We start from the raw sequence: 9,177 nt of genomic DNA, 5'->3' as shown, positions 1-9,177 counted from the left end.
TTTGAGTAAGATACAGACTGGCGTGACTTTGGAAAAAGACCAATGTGTGACACAGAAATAGCCTGATATTTGACTAGAAAAAAAAAAACCGTAGACATTTTTAGTGTTGATTCCAAACCGGTAATAAATAAATATAAATTATACATAGACTCATAATATCCACTTATGCACAATATAGTATATCTGTCCGCCTTTGGGTGTAGGTATATGTGTAGGCCTATGTCAAGGGAGAGAAAATCATAGTCATCTTCGGCACCTATTTTCTTTATTGTTGATTTCAGGACGAAATTCATTACACCTATAACAACATATCAACGTAACAGACTATTTATGAAATGCATTATTGTCAGACAGAAACGGATTTCAGTAATTGGAAGAGAGGATATATATATATATATATATATGATTCTTATTATACATACATATCTTTATACATTCGTATTTTGTAGATTCTAATGTATATAGGCCTATACATATATATATATATTATATATATATCTATATATATAGATTTATATATCTATATCTATATATATATATATATATATATATATTTTATATAATTTTTAGACCTATATACTGTAGATAAATTTTAAATGCTTGGAAATTCAAACTCAACCAGGTTAAATCTATTTCTGTATAACAAAATGTGAACCGCAGACAAGCAATTGAACAGGGGAACATTAACATTCTGACCTACATAATACTAACTACTCCTTCAGTAGACATTGGAAGTTGTATAGGCCATTCAACTAAGCTCCCCCTTTATCTTCGCTTGCTTCGAATCTTAAAAAAATCCTCATTTTCAATTAAACTGACTAATGATGGAGTCCAAAATTGAATCAGATGGTCCAGAGAAATCCAGGCGATGTGGTGGACCTCTCACTGGGGCCTGCGCCCTTTGCCTTCCACCCTGACGTCCTCTGGAGGAGGGCTGGGAAGGAGCGAATTGTTGAGGTGGTGCTGGCAAGGGCTGTCTCACTGGTTGCACGGCGATGTCTTTACGCTTAATCGAAGACTGGAGCTCCGGCAGATGGAGCTTGCGAGAACAGAGCTGTCTCGTCATTGAAATCCAAAGGTACTGGAGCTTGTGGAGGTGGAGGGGGAGGCAGAGGAGCTGATTGCCTAGGGGCAGGTCTGGGACCCTGGGCCCTCGGTCTAGCAGCCTGCTGGGGAGCTGATGGTCTAGGGGAAGGGCGTCTGGGCTCTGAGAAGCCGTCTGCGTGGACGTAGGGCTGTTCAAGGTGCTTGTAAAGATCGTAGTTCCCTAGATCGACGTAGTTAGGGTCTGTGGTCTCGTCGACGTGGAATGGGTCCTGGATCCCGGCGGTGTAGGTCCGGGTCTCTCTCTCGCCCAGGTCGTTGATGAAGGTGTAGTTGCCGATGACGGTGCCGTTCGGGTAGCGGTATTCGTGCTTGGCCGAGCCGTCGGCGCCGGCGTATTCGTAAACGAAGGCGCCGGTTTTGGTGTCGATTCTGGGGGGAATAAATACGTGAAATTATGACTTCAAAATGTATTCAGGCTTTGAAAAATACGTGAAATTGGGACTTTTAAACGTATTCAGGCTTTGAAAATACGTGAAATTGGGACTTTTAAATGTATTCAAGCTTTGGAAAATACGTGAAATTAGAACTTTTAAACGTATTCAGGCTTTGAAAATACGTGAAATTCTAAGTTTTAAACGTATTCATACTTTGAAAATACGTGAAATTAGGACTTTTAAACGTATTCAGGCTTTGAAAATAGTTTAAATTAGAACTTCAAACGGTAATCAGGCTTTGAAGAATACTTTAAATTAGAGCCTCAAAAGGTAATCGGCCTTTAAAAGATAGGTGAAATTAGAACTTCAAAAGGTAATCAGGCTTTGAAAAAGACGTGAAATTAGAACTTCAAAAGGTAATCAGGCTTTGAAAAATACGTGAAATTAGAACTTCGAAAGGTAATCAGCCTTTAAAAGATACATGAAATTAGAACTTCAAAACCTAATCATTGTTAAAACGACTCTCGTTATTCATGCTCATGTTCTGACTGATCTTAAGAATAATACAAATTGCATACCTCCTTGAGTCTTTAACAATCGGCACAGGTGTTGTCAAGTCGTTGCGCTCAAATTCGTTCTGGCGGGAAACCTGAAAAGAAAAAATATATTACTATTTGGCAACCTCATTGGATATTATTGTTTTTTAGGCAAGATTAATTGTAGATCTGTAAGAAAAAAAACATTTTACAATATGACAATATCATTGGTTATCATTTTTAGTGGGAAAATTAATTGTAGATCCGGAGGAGAGAATATATTACAGTATGGCAACTTTATTGTATATATTTGGAGGGGGAACTAATTGTAGATCTGTAAAAGCAAACATATTGCGATATGGCAACCTTATTGGGATATTTTAGTGGGGAAAATTAATTGTAGATCCGTAAGAGAAAATATATTACAATATGGCAAGTTTATCGTGTATATTTGGAGGGGGAATTAATTGCAGATCTGTAAAAATAAACAAATTGCAATATGGCAACCTTATTGGGTATTATTTTAGTGGGGAAATTAGGTGTAGATCCATAAGAGAAAATATATTACAATATGGCAACCTTATTGTATATATTTGGAGGGTGAATTAATTTTAGATCAGTAAAAACAAATTGCAATATGGCAACCTTATTGGGTATTGTTTTAGTGGGGAAATTAGTTGTAGATCTATAAGAGAAAATATATTACAATATGGCAACTTTATTGTATATTTTTGGAGGGCGAATTAATTGCAGATCTGTAAAAATAAACAAATTGCAATATGGCAACCTTATTGGGTATTATTTTAGTGGGGAAACTAGTTGCAGATCTATAAGAGAAAATATATTACAATATGGCAACTTTATTGTATATTTTTGGAGGGTGAATTAATTGTAGATCTGTAAAAACAAACATATTACAATATGACAATATCATTGGATATTATTTTATTGGGAAAATTAATTGTAGATCTACAAGAGAAAATATATTACAATATGGCAACCTTATTGTATATTTTTGGAGGGTGAATTAATTGCAGATCTGTAAAAACGAACAAATTGCAATATGGCAAACTTATTGGGTATTATTTTAGTGGGGAAACTAGTTGTAGATCTATAAGAGAAAATATATTACAATATGGCAACTTTATTGTATATTTTTGAGGGTGAATTAATTGCAGATCTGTAAAAATAAACAAATTGCAATATGGCAACCTTATTGGGTATTATTTTAGTGGGGAAACTAGTTGCAGATCTATAAGAGAAAATATATTACAATATGGCAACCTTATTGTATATTTTTGGAGGGTGAATTAATTGCAGATCTGTAAAAATAAACAAATTGCAATATGGCAACCTCACTGTGTATTATTTTAGTGGGGAAATTTGTTGTAGATCCGTAAGAGAAAATATATTACAATATGGCAACTTTATTGTATATTTTTGAAGGGCGAATTAATTGTAGATCTGTAAAAACAAACAAATTGCAATATGGCAACCTCACTGTGTATTCTTTTAGTGGGGAAATTAATTGTAGATCTACTTTATTGTATATATTTGGAGGGTAAATTAATTGTAGATCTGTAAAAACAAAAAAATTACAATATGGCAACCTTATTGGGTATTATTTTAGTGGGGAAACTAGTTGTAGATCTGTAAGTGAAAATATATTACAATATGGCAAACTTTTCGTATATATTTGGAGGGGGGGGGGGGGGGATTAATATATGATGGAATCCTAAGGAAGCTGGATGTAGTACGGAAACCCTACTATAAGTCACTATAGTCCATTTCTTTTAGCGATGCATATTTGCACTGACTCGCTGCGGTGCCCTTTTAGCTCGGAAAAGTTTCCTGATCGCTGATTGGTTAGAATTATCTCGTCCAACCAATCAGCGATCAGGAAACTTTTCCGAGCTAAAAGGGCACCGCTGCGAGTCGGTGCAAATCTGCATCGCTAAAAGAAATGGACTATAGTCTCTGGAGATTGATTTAAATAATAAATAATAATAATAGTTACCTGTTGGACTGGTGGTGGTCTGCTAGCCTGCTGTCTTGACCGGGCGGGGTGCCTGCGATCGAGTCTGGGGCGCGAATGCCTGTGGGGGAGGCTGCGCTGCTATTTGCTGTGAAATAAATTTTTGAATCAGCTACCGAAATAGATGGGAAAATGATGCATAAATAACTATTGTTCTCCTAATCATGGGTAGTGCCATAGCCTCTGTACCGTGGTTTTCCACTGTCTTGGGGTAGAGATCTCTTGCTTGAGGGTACACTTATGCACACTATCTGTATTATTATTACTGTATTATTGAAATAAATTTTTGAATCAGCTATCGAAATAGATGGGAAAAGGATGCACGAATAACTATTGTTCTCTAATCATGGGTAGTGCCATAGCCACTGTACCGTGGTTTTCCACAGTTTTGGGGTAGAGTTCTCTTGCTTGAGGATACACTCATGCACACTATCTGTATTATTATTACTGTATTATTGAAATGAACCTTTGAATCAGTTATCGAAATAGATGGGAAAAGGATGCATAAATAACTATTGTTCTCTAATCATGGGTAGTGCCATAGCCACTGTACCGTGGTTTTCCACTGTTTTGGGGTAGAGATCTCTTGCTTGAGGGTACACTTATGCACACTATCTGTATTATTATTACTGTACTATTGAAATGAAGATTTGAATCAGTTATCGAAATAGATGGGAAAAGGATGCATAAATAACTATTATTCTCTAATCATGGGTAGTGCCATAGCCTCTATACCGTGGTTTTTCCACAGTTTTGGGGTAGAGTTCTCTTGCTTGAGGGTACACTCATGCACACTATCTGTATTATTATTACTGTATTATTGAAATAAATTTTTGAATCAGCTATCGAAATAGATGGGAAAAGGATGCATGAATAACTATTGATCTCTAATCATGGGTAGTGCCATAGCCACTGTACCGTGGTTTTCCACTGTTTTGGGGTAGAGTTCTCTTGCTTGAGGGTACACTCATGCACACTATCTGTATTATTATTACTGTATTATTGAAATGAAGATTTGAATCAGTTATCGAAATAGATGGGAAAAGGATGCATAAATAACTATTGTTCTCTAATCATGGGTAGTGCCATAGCTCTAATACCGTGGTTTTCCCACTGTTTTGTGTAGAGTTCTTTTGCTTGGGGGTAAACTCTAAGTAAAATCGAAATTAATGGTAAAACGACACAGATAAATAACTATTGTTCTCTAATCATGGGTAGTAACCATAGCCTCTGTACCGTGGTTTTCCACTGTCTTGGGGTAGAGTTCTTTTGCTTGAGGGTACACCCAAAGTAAACAAATCGAAACTAATAGGAAAAACGATACATAAATAACTATTGTTCTCTAATCATGGGTAGTGTCATAGCCTCTATACCGTGGTTTTCCACTGTCTTAGGGTAGAGTTCTTTTGCTTGAGGGTACACTCAAAGTAAACAAATCGAAACTAATGGAAAACTATACATAAATAACTATTGTTCTCTAATCATGGGTAGTGCCATAGCCTCTATACCATGGTTTTCCACTGTCTTAGGGTAGAGTTCTTTTGCTTGAGGGTACACTCAAAGTAAACAAATCGAAATTAATGGGAAAGCGATACATAAATAACTATTGTTCTCTAATCATGGGTAGTGCCATAGCCTCTATACCGTGGTTTTCCACTGTCTTAGGGTAGAGTTCTTTTGCTTGAGGGTACACTCAAAGTAAACAAATCGAAACTAATGGGAAAACTATACATAAATAACTATTGTTCTCTAATCATGGGTAGTGCCATAGCCTCTATACCGTGGTTTTCCACTGTCTTAGGGTAGAGTTCTTTTGCTTGAGGTACACTCAAAGTAAACAAATCGAAACTAATGGGGAAACGATACATAAATAACTATTGTTCTCTAATCATGGGTAGTGCCATAGCCTCTATACCGTGGTTTTCCACTGTCTTGGGGTAGAGTTCTTTTGATTGAGGGCACACTCAAAGTAAACAAATTGAAACTAATGGGAAAACTATACATAAATAACCATTGTTCTCTAATCATGGGTAGTGCCATAGCCTTCCACTGTATTTAGGTAGAGTTCTCTTGCTTGAGGGTACACTCAGACACACTATTATGACTTATTTCTTTTCCCCTTTTCTTAAGTTTTAGTAATATATATATATATATATATATATATATATATGAAAGATCTATTTTAATGTTGTTATTGTTCTTGAAGTATTTTATTTTAATCATTCATTGCTTCTCTTGTTTTTATCTATTTAATCCTTATTTTCTTTCCTCACTGGGTTATTTTCCTGTTGGACCTTGGGCTTATAGCATCCCTGCTTTTCCAACTAGGGTTGTAGCTTGGCTAGTAATGATAAAATAGACAATGGCAGCATTTATGACAATGGTTTAGAATAAGGGAACTAAGGGCTCTCTCTCTCTCTCTCTCTCTCTCTCTCTCTCTCTCTCTCTCAAGAACTACAGTGTTTTAAAGCCAGTGTTTATGACATTAACTAAAGGGATTTCTAATCTCTCTCTCTCTCTCTCTCTCTCTCTCTCTCTCTTATGACATTGTTTAACTAAAGGGATTTCGTATCTCTCTCTCTCTCTCTCTCTCTCTCTCTTCTTATGACATTGTTTAACTAAAGGGATTTCGTATTTCTCTCTCTCTCTCTCTCTCTCAAGAACTACAGTGTGTAAAGGCAATGTTTATGACATGGTTTAACTAAAGGGATCTCTCTCTCTCTCTCTCTCTCTCTCTCTCTCTCTCTCTCTCTAAAGAACTATAGTGTTTTAAAGCCAGTGTTTATGACATTGTTTAACTAAAGGATTTCTAATCTCTCTCTCTCTCTCTCTCTCTCTCTCTCTCTCTCTCTAAAGAACTATAGTGTTTTAAAGCCAGTATTTTTGACATTGTTTAACTAAAGGGATTTCTAATCTCTCTCTCTCTCTCTCTCTCTCTCTCTCTCCTCAAGAACTACAGTGTGTTAAAAGCCAATGTTTATGACATGGTTTAACTAAAGGGATCTCTCTCTCTCTCTCTCTCTCTCTCTCTCTCTCTCTCTCTAAAGAACTATAGTGTTTTAAAGCCAGTGTTTATGACATTGTTTAACTAAAGGGATTTCTAATCTCTCTCTCTTCTCTCTCTCTCTCTCTCTCTAAAGAACTATAGTGTTTTAAAGCCAGTGTTTATGACATTGTTTAACTAAAGGGATTTCTAATCTCTCTCTCTCTCTCTCTCTCTCTCTCTCTCTCTAAAGAACTATAGTGTTTTAAAGCCAGTGTTTTTGACATTGTTTAACTAAAGGGATTTCTAATCTCTCTCTCTCTCTCTCTCTCTCTCCTCTCTCTCAAGAACTACAGTGTGTTAAAGCCAATGTTTATGACATGGTTTAACTAAAGGGATCTCTCTCTCTCTCTCTCTCCTCTCTCTCTCTCTCTCTAAAGAACTATAGTGTTTTAAAGCCAGTGTTTATGACATTGTTTAACTAAAGGGATTTCTAATCTCTCTCTCTCTCCTCTCTCTCTCTCTCTCTCTCTCTCTAAAGAACTATAGTGTTTTAAAGCCAGTGTTTATGACATTGTTTAACTAAAGGGGTTTCTAATCTCTCTCTCTCTCTCTCTCTCTCTCTCTCTCTAAAGAACTATAGTGTTTTAAAGCCAGTATTTATGACATTGTTTAACTAAAGGGATTTCTAATCTCTCTCTCTCTCTCTCTCTCTCTCTCTCTCTCTCCTCAAGAACTACAGTGTGTTAAAGCCAATGTTTATGACATGGTTTAAACTAAAGGGATCTCTCTCTCTCTCTCTCTCTCTAAAGAACTATAGTGTTTTAAAGCCAGTATTTATGACATTGTTTAACTAAAGGGATTTCTAATCTCTCTCTCTCTCTCTCTCTCTCTCTCTCTCTCTCTAAAGAACTATAGTGTTTTAAAGCCAGTGTTTATGACATTGTTTAACTAAAGGAATTCAATCTCTCTCTCTCTCTCTCTCTCTCTCTCTCTCTCTCTCTCAAGAACTACAGTGTTTATGACATTAACTAAAGGGAAACCCTACTATAAGTCACTATAGTCCATTTCTTTTAGCGATGCATATTTGCACCTCTCTCTCTCTCTCTCTCTCTCCCCTCTCTCTCTCTCTCTCTCTCTCTTTCTCTCTCACCTGTGGAGCGGGGGCTTCTGCAAGAGCGTCATAATCGTAGTAGTCGAACTGGCCTTGGGACGCCACAAGCCCCCATGTACAGCAAGCGATTATCTGAAAAATAAAAGAAACAGAGATTGATTAAATTGATTGCACATGTGAATTGTAATTTGCAACGTTCTTGTATGTAAAGACTTATAGTTTTTATGGTATTGTTTCATTTTTACATTTTTAAGTATTATTTATTATTTTTTTTTTTTATTTTGCTTTCGTTTTCACCTCTTCTATTATCATTAGTTTTTTTTTTTATTTCCATCTTTTCAAATATCATTAGTTTTTCATTCCCATCTTTTCTATTATTATCATTAGTTTTTCATTTCCAGCATTTCAAGTTTTATTATAATTTTGTCTTTTCCACCTTTTCAAGTATTATTTTTTTGTCATTTCCACCTTTTCAAGTATTATTTTTTTGTCATTTCCACCTTTTCAAGTATTATTTTTTTGTCATTTCCACCTTTTCAAGTATTATTTTTTTTGTCATTTCCACCTTTTCGAATATCACTTTCATTTCCATTTTTTCAAGTATATTTTTTTTTTATTTACACATATTTATCATTTTTTTGTAATTTGTTTTAATATGTGGGATTCTTGCTTGGTTTTCGAATTCTCTCTCTCTCTCTCTCTCTCTCTCTCTCTCTCTCTCTTTCTTTCTCTCTCTCTCTCTCTCTCTCTCTCTCTCTCTCTGTGCGTATATACAAGCTGTCGTTAATTTACTATTGTTATTATTGATACACAATAAGCCTTCAAGTGAAAACTCTCTCTCTCTCTCTCTCTCTCTCTCTCTCTCTCTCTCATAGTTTCAAACAGCTATGTATTGTCATATACGTCTGTTTGTCTCAGCGCTAATAACCAATGTAGACATGTCAACAAAATAATAACCTCTCTCTCTCTCTCTCTCTCTCTCTCTCTCTCTCTCTGCGTATATACAGGCTGTCGTTAATTTACTATTG

At 35.9% G+C, this 9,177-nt stretch overlaps 1 pseudogene; it reads right to left on the bottom strand.

Moving 5' to 3' along the window:
* Nucleotides 1-580: 580 nt before the first annotated feature.
* Nucleotides 581-8,741, bottom strand: LOC137618021 (uncharacterized; annotated as a pseudogene).
* Nucleotides 8,742-9,177: the final 436 nt, after the last annotated feature.

This window comes from Palaemon carinicauda, chromosome 24 (assembly GCF_036898095.1).
Source record: "Palaemon carinicauda isolate YSFRI2023 chromosome 24, ASM3689809v2, whole genome shotgun sequence".
NCBI classification, from domain to species: domain Eukaryota; kingdom Metazoa; phylum Arthropoda; class Malacostraca; order Decapoda; family Palaemonidae; genus Palaemon; species Palaemon carinicauda.
The sequence above is the reverse complement of the archived record's forward strand: the minus strand, read 5'-3'. Positions and strand labels throughout refer to the sequence as shown.